This window comes from Megalobrama amblycephala, linkage group LG3 (genome assembly GCF_018812025.1).
Source record: "Megalobrama amblycephala isolate DHTTF-2021 linkage group LG3, ASM1881202v1, whole genome shotgun sequence".
Classification (NCBI taxonomy): Eukaryota; Metazoa; Chordata; class Actinopteri; order Cypriniformes; family Xenocyprididae; genus Megalobrama; species Megalobrama amblycephala.
The window spans coordinates 17,823,867-17,838,111 of NC_063046.1; the positions used below are offsets into that span (position 1 = coordinate 17,823,867).

Here is a 14,245-nt window from a genome sequence, read left to right on the forward strand (position 1 = left end):
TGCAGTTCATGACCCTTTTAATCTGTTAAAAGCTGAAAATCTTCCCTGATCCCTTCTGTCAAAACTGTGACATTTAATTCAAAAAGACACAAACAAACTCTGGCATGTTGCCATTGGTCAGAAGACACATGAGAGCCAGTTCCTTCGTTGCTTCATTGCTTGCCTTCCCAATGAGGTCTGAGCAATCATCACTATCATTCATCCCTGTCTAGCTTAGTCAGTCCAACAGCCAAAACACATGCAAACCAATAACAAAAACCACCTCAAACCGGGTCTCAAAAAGCAGCGCTTGTTAACCATGAGGACAATGCACATAGGAAGTAATCAGGAAACCTGACACAGGTGCAAATAATCAAGATGAAGGGCAGAAAACAACAATGACAATGAGACAGGAGACATACAAGACTTGTCCTTTGAATTTGTATCACACAGCTGTCATTCTGACATATTTTTATGTTTATAATGTTGTTTTTAGAATTTAGAATTGTTTTAAGTTTTTTGTGTTGAAATTAATCATTTTAACTTTGAAATCCACAAAGAAAATGCTCAGAGCCGATACTGAAAGAATTTATCCTATGACAGGGAATTTTTAAACCATCATATAAAGATCTGTGTAATTGGGGTGAAAGGTGGGATTAGAGTTCTTTGTAAAGTACACAAAAACTAAAGGTTCCTCATCATCTGCTCCTATATAAATGGACCTCCAACACACACACACACATGCAAACAGACATGTATTCCCAGGCAGAGCCCTGTAAAAGCCATCAGAGCCAGTGAAATCCCCATGATTTCCTCCTCCACAGAACAGAGACACACGCATTAACACATACCTCCTTGCTCTGGAGAGGATATCCAAGAACAAAGAAAACCACAAGTGTCAGCACCAAGCCAGCTATGTAACATGACTGGTCCAAACATTTCCCATGTTTATTTCACCATTTTGCTATTGGATTGACGTATTGCATTTTATGTATGAACGAGGATATGTGGAAAGTATTTGTATCATGTGGCACTAGGAGGTAGAGAATGTGCTGTCCAGCTGCATACTGCCTGGTATCGGAACTGTGGTTTCTGACCTCATCTTGTTGAAGATGATAGTTAAGAAGAATCTGCAAGACTGTCATCAAAGTCAAAGACTTTTCTCACCCATCACATGGATTCAATCGCTCATTTGCCATCTGGAAAAGGATACAGAGACATTTAGGCAATATGTGCCAGACTCTGTAACAGATGTAAGACATGCTGTAAGACTCATAAACACCCAGTACTCAAAAACAATAAGCTGTCAGAAATCCTTTGTATGCATAATGATATTGTATCATTTATGTTTATGCATTTGGTTGACACTTCCATCTAAAGTGACCTACACTGCATTCAAGGCATATATTTTATTAGTGCATACATTCAAATACATCCCATGACCTTGCCATTGCTAGTTAATAGTTCATAAAATGATGTTCCGTCATGAATAGTTCTGGAAAAAATTCTTTCAGCCAATAGAAAAGCTTTGGGGTCCAAGGGGGACAGGATTCTACAGGTGGATAAAATCTTTGGAGCAACAGAAATGTCACACTTCTGAAGAATCACTACTCGGAGTCGTTGTGAAGAGATGTCGAGCAGGTGCCGTTTGCAATATGTCAAACAAATTTGTAAATGAAAAATCAGGTGTGGAGTCTCCTTTCAAACAGAACCACTGCTCGCAACACTGTGTATTATTGCCAAAGATTATTATGAATATTCATGTCAATATAAAGCGAGTTCTCTGTTGTGAAATATTATTTTGTAAAATACAAATGTTCCGTTATTTTCTCTGTAATTAATCTTAAATTAAGTCATCTCTTTATTTCAGCATGGGTTCAATGGGAATTTGTTATTGTGATATAGATGTAATGTCAGCCATCTGGAGTTTCACATGGAGGACTGTATAAACAAAGACACATCATCATATGGAGATTGTCTGAAATTCCACTGGAGGAGGTCTATTATCAGCAGATTATAACAGATGAATGTCATTTCAGCAGCCTGAACGTTTTTGCCTTTCTGTACACTTAATGCATTCAGATCCTTCATCACTCTCATTAGATCACTATCTGTTGACAAGCCTCAGCTCAACTGTGTAATTCTTATGACCCACCACTGGGTGGCAGTGTGAGGCGGTGCATGTGTGGACGCTGTCCAGAGTGCCGGAGGCATCCTGTGCACCTGTGAAAAATGACAAATGCCTTATTAGATAAGAGCCATCAATCAAACAAAAATCATTTTCACCCACAGCTCTCTATATGCTCTAAGAAAAAAATAACTGACAGAAACACTGGCAAAACCTCACATACCATAAACGAGCCCATCAGCGGAGGCAGCATTACGTTAAAATGTAATAAAGAAAGGGCTGTTTGGGATTTAAAGGTCAAGATGAAAGCTGAGAAAGAAAAGGCAGCCATGCGTTTCAATACATGAGCTCATTAGACATTTGGTTTAAATATTACAACTAACTATCAGGACCAGGACATAATTAAAAAGCCATGATTAATGTTCCTCTCTAAATAAGCAGATAGTACGTGAAGGAACATTTCCCAGCACTACTCCAGTGATTTGTGTCATTTTTGTCTATGCTTGTTTCTACAGGTGTGGAGTCTCATGTTTACAAGGAATAATGGGGCTAATTTATGAATCTGTGATGGTGTCATTGTAAATACCAGCACTAAGCAGTAAGATAGAAAAGGACAATCACCAGATAATGGCCAATTTGCCTTCCATTTAAGCCTCTAAATGCCTCATTCCCACTTTGGGTAATTACCCAATTAAAGCTTATTCTGCAGATTTGTGTCTCTGGCATGCTCTCCTTCGTTCTCTGGACCATCTTATTGATACTCCTGCAGCACCCCTTCAATATGAATGTTTCTCACTGAGAAACATTTACACAGACACTTGGTGTTGGTACCTAATTAGCATGTCATTAGCATGAAGATGCGTATAATTACATCTGGAACATGAATGTGAAAAACACAAAGTCAGCTCTGGCCAACATGGCTTTTATGGTTTGAGCATACCAGGTCTGATCAACCGATGTTACATGTTGTTGGGAGAGGAACACAAGACCACAGACTTAAAACTGTTAAGTTACAAAATTAAAGTTATCTACATTATATATGCATAATAATAATGGCCTAGTAAGATAAAAATTTTACATTTTGCACACTGACAGTTCCGCTCAGCAATCACAATTGACATCAGTGTATATGAATTCAGCATAATTTGGAATACAAGATGAGGATGGAATAAGCCAAATATGCATTAGTGGCGGTTGCATTAACATGAGAAAGCAGGCTGCATATCTATATGCATGACATTCATGAATAAAACAGCCAAGGCTCATTTAGTCGAATGTGTCATTATCTTTGCGTTATGACTGTGAGCTTGTGTGGGAGGGGAAAGTGGTAAGTGCGGGACATTGTAGAAGTATACGTGGGAGATGATGATTGTGTGTGCTGCTTAAGATGCATTATTAGAAAATCAACTCTACCTGCTACTCACTAGCCAACGCTAAAAATACCATGTTAAATTTATGGTTAAAAAAAACTGGCAGCTGTGGTTTCCAGAAATTTGCTGGAAAAAACAAACAAACAAAAAAATCATGGCATGTCATTCCAGTGCCTATATTTTAAAATTGTTGGCTATATTTCATTAGCAGGTAGCCTACATGTTAAAGGTGCCCAGAACTTTTTTTAAAAAGATGTCCCCTGAATGTGTCTGTGAAGTTTCAGCTCAAAATACCTCATAGATTTTTTTTAATTCATTTTTTTTAACTGCCTATTTTGGGGCATCATTATAAATGAGCCGATTCAGGGCTACTGGCCCTTTAATTCTCATGCTCCACGCCCACGGAGCTTGCGCTTGCCTTGAACAGTGCATAAACAAAGTTTACACAGCTAACATAACCCTCAAATGGATCTTTACAAAGTGTTCGTCATGTATGCGGCATGCATGCGTCAGATTATGTGAGTATTGTATACTGTTATATTGTTTACATTTGATTCTGAATGAGTTTGATTGTGCTCCGTGGCTAACGGCTAATGCTACACTGTTGGAGAGATTTATAAAGAATGAAGTTGTGTTTATGCATTATACAGACTGCAAGTGTTTAATAACGAAAATAGCGATGGCTCTCTTGTCTCCGTGAATACAGTAAGAAACGATGGTAACTTTAACCACATTTAACAGTACATTAGCATCATGCTAACAAAACATTTAGAAAGACAATTTACAAATATCACTAAAAATATCATGTTATCATGGATCATGTCAGTTATTATTGCTCCATCTGCCATTTTTCGCTATTGTCCTTGCTTGCTTACCTAGTCTGTTGATTCACCTGTGCAGATCCAGACGTTACTGGCTGTCCTTGTCTAACGCCTTTCATAATGTTGGGAACATGGGCTGGTATATGCAAATATTGGGGCGTACACCCCGACTGTTACGTAACAGTCGGTGTTATGTTGAGATTCGCCTGTTCTTCGGAGGTCTTTTAAACAAATGAGATTTATATAAAAAGGAGGAAACAATGGAGTTTGAGACTCACTGTATGTTATTTCCATGTACTGAACTCTTGTTATTTGACTATGCCAAGACAAATTCAATTTTTCATTCGAGGGCACCTTTAATAGACTCTTCTTGAACTACCAAAATCTGCTTTGTACACATAACCATAATACAGGTAGTTAGGCTATGTGGTTACATTAACAGAATAGCATGAAATGTAACACAAAACACCCCTACATTATAAAAAAAGAAAAGAAACAAAATGATTTAGGGTAGCCTACGTGTACACGACAACGATATGTTTAAACCGGAGGAGTTTTTCCTTTGAGTTTTCCTCGTCCAGACAACACCTCAAATCCCCATTCATACGAATCCGTGAAAATGACTGAAAAAGCTGTATTCTGCTGGCAGGCCATTAGATAGGATGAAACACTATAGACTGAACATGTAATGCGCATGTGCATGACGTCATCGTTTTCACAGTTCACGTTTTTGTTGTTTACATGGAGGCCCTTTTTTGGCAAGATATAAAAGAGTTTGTTTAGTGTTCAAAGACTGTGTACAGAAAGGTGAATTGACTGAATCCATGAAGCAGGGCTTCATCACGTTAATCCCAAAACCTAACAAAGATTCCCTGTATTTAGATAATTGCCGCCCAATCACTTTGCTTAATTATAAATGATTAGCCTCCCTCTATGTAAACAGACTGAAACTGTGCTTAGAAGAAATTGTTTCTGTTTCCCAATCTGGCTTTATGAAAAGTAGGCATATAGCAAAAAATATTCGGTTAGTTTTAGATATTTTAGATTATAAGGAACTGATAATGATAAAGCAATTATTTTATTTTTAAACTTTTATAAGGCCTTTGATGGTTGAACACGAGTTTATGTTTGAATCTTTGCGTACATTTGGTTTTGGCTTTTCTTTTGTTAAAGTAGTTCAGACTTTATACAAAAATATAAATAGTAATGAGTCTTTGGTGATTGGTGTTTCTCCTCATTTTGTGATTAGCAGGGGCATTAGACAGTCAATTGCAGCAAACTCCCAATCAGCTTTCCAATTTTCATAAGCAAGCCTTGGAAGCCTGTAAGATTGGTTTGACAAAAGTGTAACTCTTGTTTTAGATTTGTTAAAAAGCGATGGTATCTTCTATTCCTACTCTGAATTTGCAGCAATTTTTGAACTGGATACATCATCTAAAATGTATGATTGGGTTATTAAATCTATCTCACCCAAACTGTTATATCTAGTTAGGGCATATTGTAGTTGTGAAGTACCCAGGTCTGGAGCTTTGTAATGTGAAATGTAACAATTTTTGGATGAGAAGAATCCTTATTAAGATGTTCAGCTGTCACCCCAAAGCATTTTTTAAATGGAAAATAAATTATCCTTATCTTTCTACTATTAAAGTATGGTCTGGTATTAATAATTTTTTGTTACCTAACAAGATGAAAGAACTTTACTATAAAATTCTTCATAATTACTATCCATGTAACTCTTTTCTTTTTAAATTTAAGATGGACATTTCTTCACAATGCACATTCTGTAATTATAATCTTGAAACAATACCACATTTATTTTCTGAATGTGATTATGCAAATGATTTTTGGAAAGAAGTAGCCTAGCTTATTTTCTCTGCTTTTTATTTTTGAAATAATTAATGTTCTGTTTTTGATGTGGTGAACAGGGTCAAAGGAGATGGACAAAGTTTCCTCGCGCCCTGACGAAACCTACAAATTCACAAAACTAACAGAATGCATAGCTGACATTAAAAACTGGATGACAAGAAATTTCTTATTATTAAATTCAGAAAAAACTGATATCCTAATCTTTGGAACAAAAACTTCCTCACAAAAAAACCTTGAATACTCTCTAACACTTGACGGGTGCTCCATTAAACCTTCGTCCTCAGTTAGGAACTTGGGTGTGCTCTTCGATACCAATCTTTCATTTGAAAGTCATGTTTCTAGTATCTGTAAAACCGCCTTCTTCCATCTAAAAAATATATCTAAATTACGACATATGCTCTCAATGACAAATGCGGAACAGTTAGTTCATGCATTCATGACCTCAAGACTAGATTATTGTAACGCTCTACTGGGTGGTTGTTCTGCTCGGCTTTTAAACAGACTACAGTTGGTCCAAAATGCGGCAGCTAGAGTTCTTACTAGAACCAGAAAGTATGACCATATTAGCCCAGTTCTGTCAACATTACATTGGCTCCCTATTAAACATCGTATAGATTTTAAAATCTTGCTACTTACTTATAAAGCTCTAAATGGTTTAGCTCCCCAGTACCTAAGTGAGCTCTTAATGCATTATAGTCCTTCACGTTTATTGCGATCTCAGAATTCAGGCCAGTTGATAATACCCAGAATATCAAAATCAACTGAAGGCGGCAGATCCTTTTCCTATTTAGCACCTAAACTCTGGAACAATCTTCCTAGCATTGTTCGGGAAGCAGATACACTCTGTCAGTTTAAATCTAGAATAAAAACACATCTCTTTGCTCTTGCATACACATAACACATTATCAATACATTAACATTTTTCAAATCCGTTAAAGGATTGTTACGCTGCAATAATTAGGTCGGCCGGAACCGAGAACATTTCCTATAACACTAGATATACCTGTACATCAGAATAAGAATGGCATCTAAGCTAATATCTGTCTCTCTGCTTATCCTGAGGTTTTCCGGGTGCTGGATCCAGGCCGTATCCAGATCAGATGGAGAACCTGTGTCTGGACCTGACTACAACGTAGCCCAGGAGACAATGGGCCTACAGATCCAGTTCTGGCTGCATCTATAATTCAGATTTTTAATCCCCGTATCCGCTTACATATATTTATATATAATCTATTTTTAATCTCTATAATAAAAATGTATAATTCAGATTTTGATCTCCATATCCATTTACATATATTATATATATCTTCCAAGGGGTTTTTTCCCTCCTAGGACTTTTTTCCCAGTGTTAGCACGCTGGGTTTTTCTCCTAGGGGTTTTTTTCCACCCCTGGGAGTCAGCCGACATTGGCTTAATGTAGCACCATCTTGTATATGTTACATATTACCACGCTTGTTTGTACAGCTTATTTTTAACCACTTCCCTTTTTTCTGTGCTTCTAATATGTAAAGCTGCTTTGAAACAATTACCAATTGTAAAAGCGCTATATAAATAAATTTGACTTGACTTGACAAAGTGTTAAAATTTCTAACTATCTGTGGCCTATTTCATCTTCATAAATGTAAAGTTACTGACTGTAAGCCCAACATTATGCTTTTCTGTATTGATCTAAAACTATTTTATGACTCTCTTTGTTCATCGCTCAGCAAGAAAGCTGCTAAAACGGCACTACCGCTAAAAAAAAAATATGATTTCATTAACGATACCTCCTGTTTTTCCTGAAAGTTTATATATATATATATATATATATATATATATATATATATATTAATTATTTATTGTCTTAGATATTTGTTAAATAATTTTTTGCTTGCTTGTTTATACATCCTTTTTTGTATTTTGTTTTAAAATCTATTTCATGTATCCCCTGTATGTTGTTTAATAAAAAAAAAAAAATAAAAAAAACGGAGACCTTTTTCAAAACTTTGAAACCTGTTTTCAAAAGTTCAGGCCACCAAAACGCCGTTGTCGTGTAAATGAACAGCCAAAACGCATAAAAAGTTTTCCATTTTTAGTTGAAAACGGTGTCATGTAAATGGCCCTTTAAATAAAATATTAGGCTATCATATGTGATGTAGGCTATCACACATAGACTTCTAGAAATTTTCTTTTACTGTTTCACAAAAAAATTAGGTGGCTCATATTTTACTTACAAAAACTATTTTAAATATACTATACTATACTATAAGTGTAGGCTATAGATTTAAATAGTAAATTATATGAATTCATACTTTTTACTTATAAAACTATGCATTTCCCAGTAAAATGATATAATGCAACGTTCATTTACAATTAGGCCTAACCTTTTTTTTTTTTGCGATCTTTTTCCCTTTGAAATATGTTTTTCTTTTCTGTGTGTCCAATTTAATACACATGCAGCACACATAATTAATAATGTTAACTCGCACACAAGATTACATCCCACTGCAGTCATTGGTACTTTCTATTTCTATACCAAAATATTGCTCCAAAATTAACTTCCTCTGAAAGCCACCTGATATCAGAGCTTGGCATCCATTCTGTGTGGAGCTCGGTGGCTTACACATGACTGAATGAGGCTCGCCTTGTGCAGTGAGCAGATTGCTTTTAAGGTGGGTGGCTGTTGCAGAGAGTTTGCTCTGCCGTGCAGGATTTTCTAATGATGGTCTAGTGAGGTGTGCAGCCAGTATGTGATAATGGAGGAAGCACAGCGCAGCTGGAAGTGGATTATCAAGAAGCGAGTGGGAGATTGTATGTGTGTGTGCTTGAAATAAATGAGAGCTAGCCTGTGTTTGTGATTACACAGTGAAGGGGGGGCAACACCCTGAACCTCGAGACCTGCCTCACAGCTGCAGTGCCCAGGAGAAATGGATGCACAGCAGGCAGGCAGAGATCTGGATGCCCGCTAGGGTTCCTAGCCACTCAGTAAGCTCCAGAAGTGCTGTACAGACTGCAGGGGGAGAGAGCCATCTGTAGAGCGGAGCGGAGTCTGCCGTAGGGGCCTGATCCGAAGATCAAACATGTAACACAACAGCAAGTATGAAAAATAAGAAAGAGATGCAAAATTGATATAAACACTGCAGATGTGTAGGAGAGATGGTTTTCTCTCATTGACTTTCATTCTCCGTTTCCTCTTGCATGTGTCATTCTTTCTTTTCTGTTTGCTTTGTTTTGATTAGAGCTTAATTTTTCCTTTTTATTTGCTTTTCAGCCTTGCCTGAAGAGAAGTGGGTGTTTAGAGAGGAGGAGGAGACAGCAGAGTCTTTTGCCATTAACTGGAAAAAACCTGAAAACACAAAACTGAAAACATGATTAAAGCGACAGTGAAAAGTCAATATATATGGACGAAAAAACACATTTTTCAAAATATCTTAATTTGCGTTCCACAGAAGAGAGTCAGTAATACAGGTTTGGAGTGATTACAGAAATGATTACAGAATTTTCAGTTTTGGGTGATCTATCCCTTTAAATGGCCGACGCCCTGATACAGAATTATTTGTCAAACTGAAATGAACCTACACACCTTTCAATCCCACACAGTAAGATGCAGAAATCATCAACATCCCTGATACAACTCTCTGGCAAACCCAGCTTCTCTCTTCAGCTATTCCTTTAACACCGAAACAGTTGCCGGCACAATACTCCTTTCTCAACATTCCTTTCCCTATTCCACCCCAGTCTATGCAAAAGTAAATGAAAGTAGAGTCTGTTAGCACAAGCTGCTGGTGTATAGTGTATCCGATGCTCTTGACCTGTGTGGTTCCCCTGTACTTTTGTCCCGTTGCCCCTCTCTACTACAATAAATGCTCAATTCTCTTTCCCAGACTCCCATCTGGCCCCTGTCTCTCTATAGCCTCTATAGAGAACATGATTCCCTGGATCTCCTCAATCTATTGTTTAAAAGAAGAGATTCTGGGAATGAAGAGAAGGACATTTTAAAGAGCAAGTGAAACCATCGCCTCTCAATTGAGTCCCATTTGTACATTCTCTTTGGCCTCATTGATCCTGTCTTTGAGTTTTCTTTATATACTAATATTGTGTAGGTATACTATTGTAACTGTTATTTTTTCCAGCATTATTAGCGACCTGTTGAATAGGCATTGTGTTGTTATTTAACAGACAGGTGGATGTATTATTTTAATGCAAACAATAATATAAAGGAATTGCTTGGAAATGGCACTGCAATGGAAATGGTGTTATGCTATACAGTTTCTTCACTCTCAGAAAAAAAGGTACAAAAGCTGTAACTGGGATGGAACCCTTTCAAAAGGTACACATTTGTACCTAAAAAGTGCTTATTAGTGCATATTGGTACCAAAAGTTTACATATTAGTATCTAAATGGTACATATTAGAACCTTTTTAAAGGGTACCGTCCCAGTGACAGCTTTTGTACAATTTTTTTCTGATATACACAGTTGGTAATATACACAATGTCTGGCAAAATGTAAAGACTTTAAAGGATTAGTTCACTTCAGAATTAAAATTTCCTGATAATTTACTCACCCCCATGTCATCCAAGATTTTTATGTCTTTTTTCTTCAGTCAAAAAGAAATTAAGGTTTTTGAGGAAAACATTCCAGGATTTTTCTCTATATAGTGGACTTCACTGGGGTTCAACGGGTTGTAGGTCAAAATTACAGTTTCATTCCAGCTTTCAAAAGGCTCTACACGATCCCAGACGAGGAAAAAGGGTCTTGTCTAGCAAAACGATCTGTAATTTTCTAAAAAAAAATAAATAAAAATATTAGCAACAGGCAGGGGACGGGCAGGCCTGTTTTGAAATTATCTTAGTTGTGTAGTTCTTAAAAAATGAAACAAATCAAGCAGGGATACTTCCTTGTCAAGCAGAAATGTGGCTAACTCTGCATCGGTTTTTAATCATTTCAGGACACGTAGCTCCCTCCATCTCGGAAAAGCCGCTCCGATATTTACCCTCGTTTTATTTCGGGCTCTATCTAATTCTTTCTTTTTGGCGTTTACCCATCTTTATTTTATGAGCAGGTGCCACTCGAGGAATTGGCAGTTTGGAGTGTTTGTCCGGCATAAGCAAAGCTGCGGCACACCGGTAATCTTGAATTTGAACGCCTGTACGCGCTGTGCATGAGAGGGGTGTGATCAGCGCGCACGCGAGCTTGATTGACACTGCTAAGACACTCCTCCTGGCTCTGATTGGTTGTTTCTTACTGGGAGCGGTGTATTTCTGCAAATCGCAATAGGACCACTGGGAGGAGCCAGAGGAGCTTGATTTTTTCACAGATTATCTGTCTCATATTCTACTGTCAGGACATAATGACAGGTTTAACAAATATGTAAAAAATACATTTTTACAAAAGTTACCTACTGCAGCTTTAATTTGGTAGCGTGAAAAACTCCTCAACATCGCCCAACATCGTTGTTTTACCATTTTTTTTAAAGGGCGTTTGATTTTCTCTTTGCATGTTCGCAACATCACGCGTGACCTTTCTAACATGATATGTCATGAATGATTATGTCAAGATTTTGCTCAACTGTGAGCACAATGTTGAACTTCAATGTACAGATTGTGAGAAAGCTGTGACTATCAGTTTACAATTTCCCCTGCCATGATCTCTAACAGAACAACATAACTAGTTGCTGAGTTCTCTCTTTCTAAGATGTAATTAAAGTAAAAAAAGCAGATAAAATAACAATGTTTAACATACTTGCAGCCAAATGTATTGTACTATATGCATGTTTTCGTAAAAATGACATATTTTCCAAATGTGAAAAATATGTGCATGTAACCATACATTTGCATATATGGGTAAGGAAATGCACACATGCTTAGATCACATGTGTGTGCAGACAAATGATTATGAATAACAAACACTCTCTTTGCCATAATGGTTGGCAGAAGCAGATGAAGCGAGGAGAAATTACTCTTTTTCATTTAGCAAGGTCTGACCCAACATTGATTCCAGTCCATTATCTATGAGATTGCTTCTTCAGGTCTTTTATTTTGTCCTTCAGCTCCTTAAGCAGATCCAACACATAGGGCTGATTGAGTAACTCCTCTGACCTCTTCTGACTGTATTGTTTGCCCTCTAAGAGGAGCACCGTATCATTCTACTAATACCTTGGCATTCACTATCTATCTATCTATCTATCTATCTATCTATCTATCTATCTATCTATCTATCTATCTATCTATCTATCTATCTATCTATCTATCTATCTATCTATCTATCTATCTATCTATCTATCTATCTATCTATCTATCTATCTATCTATCTATCTATCTAATCTTTTCTGTCTGTGCTAGTGCAGATGTACCAAGATTCAATAACTCCAGTGACCACCCCATCATTACACCATCACTAAAATGATGACATAATTAATACATGCCACTTTCCTCCATTTAGTCTGGTGCCTTTTCTGTTTTTCTAATTGATCACAATGCAGTTTCAGTAACTACAGGTTCAGAGGCCAGAACTGGGATAGTCAATTCACAGCTCTGGTACTGCATGCTAATTGATCTCAAAACAAGGCTATATTCCCTGAACAATTTGCAATTACTCAGTAATGATCTATTAATCATGATGGATTTTCTATGAGTGCAGAGACATGTCTTTACAGACCCTCTGTCTGCTGCCATGGACACTAATGATATGACCTTTGACATGATATGGCCTCTAACAAGGTCTAATGCTCTGAAGTGATCACAGCAGATTACTGTGGAAACAAACAAAAACAGTAATGCAGAACTAATACCTGTACTAAAGATAGTACTTTTGCATCCTGTTTCTAAAGTTGCAGTTTTTAGCCCAAAGGGATGATAATAATAACAAAATCATCATCATCAACAACAACAATAATAATAGTTATTATTATTTAATAAATGTCATTCTTTACTTATTCTCTTGTGAGATGTGTGTGTAGGGTATAAACTTGTCATAAGAATAATGCCATAAGAATGTTTGTGTCTCTAAGGGTGTGCACTGCTCAGCCTTTTGATTTATGTCAAAATCGTTCAGAGAGAGGGCAGAAGGTGAATTGATTGGAGGAGTGTCTTATTTCTCTGTCGGGTATGTGATGAAAGGTACAGGGGAAGGCAAGCGATACAGAGTGTGCTGGGAAAAATGACATTGATTCTTCGTTTAGAAAGCAGGAAGTAGAGGAAGTATAGGGCAGTCTGGAGCTGATTTGCCTTGAGAAAAAATAATGACAATTTCGTCACACCACCCTCTGCTTCTGTAAGATAATCTCTGTAATCTCCCTCGCTCTTTGTCAGTACTTTCCAATTAAACTGGTACGTGCCTGTGAATCATACCAGGGACGTTTTATCAAGTCTACATGTCCTTTGTGGGAGCTTGAGTCTGAAACTATTGGGAAGGAAATGAGCTACGGCCATCCCAAAAGCTTTTAATTTTACTGCAAGTAAATTACTTTGGATTGTTTAATTCATTGCTACTGATATTTCATGGGTGTTTATTTATTCGGCAGAAATATCATTGAAAATCTAGCCTGATGGGATGTCTCAGACAAGTATATTTAAAGAGGACAGGAATGACAGTTATTTGATTAGAGTTGAGGAACAAGCAACTTAAATCCCCTAGAAATTATATCTCATTGCTATGCATTTATGCATTCATAAGCAAACAATGCTTACATACATATATTATCACACTGAGGTTGTACGAAGCGCACAACAAATGGAGTTGTAAACAAAAACAGTCTTTATTATAATCCACAAGGCAAACACAGGAGAATGTTGGAGAACACAACCATGAAAACACTGATGACACAGGACAAAGAACTAACCCAGCAGGCACAGGACGTGGACTCCAACATCGGTCAGATGTTGGATTTTGGTTGAAAATGAAAAGGTCAATGTCTAAAACCAACGTTTGTCTGACGTCAAGCTCCAACCCAGTGGGCACTGGACGTCAATGTAATGTCAGGAAGACGTTAGACAAAAGTCAGATTTTGGTTGAAATGGAAAATCGGGTTGACGTCTAAACCCAATGTTTGTTTGACGTCAAATTTTGGTTGGAATAAACACCACACTGTAAAAAAAATAAA

The 14,245-nt window shown here is 37.2% G+C and overlaps 1 long non-coding RNA gene across 1 annotated transcript; it reads left to right on the plus strand.

Moving 5' to 3' along the window:
- Positions 1–8,749: 8,749 nt before the first annotated feature.
- LOC125264121 lies at positions 8,750–10,705 on the plus strand. Its single transcript, XR_007183985.1, has 3 exons — positions 8,750–8,815; positions 9,010–9,240; positions 9,415–10,705. It is a non-coding gene; the product is annotated as an uncharacterized LOC125264121 (long non-coding RNA).
- Positions 10,706–14,245: the final 3,540 nt, after the last annotated feature.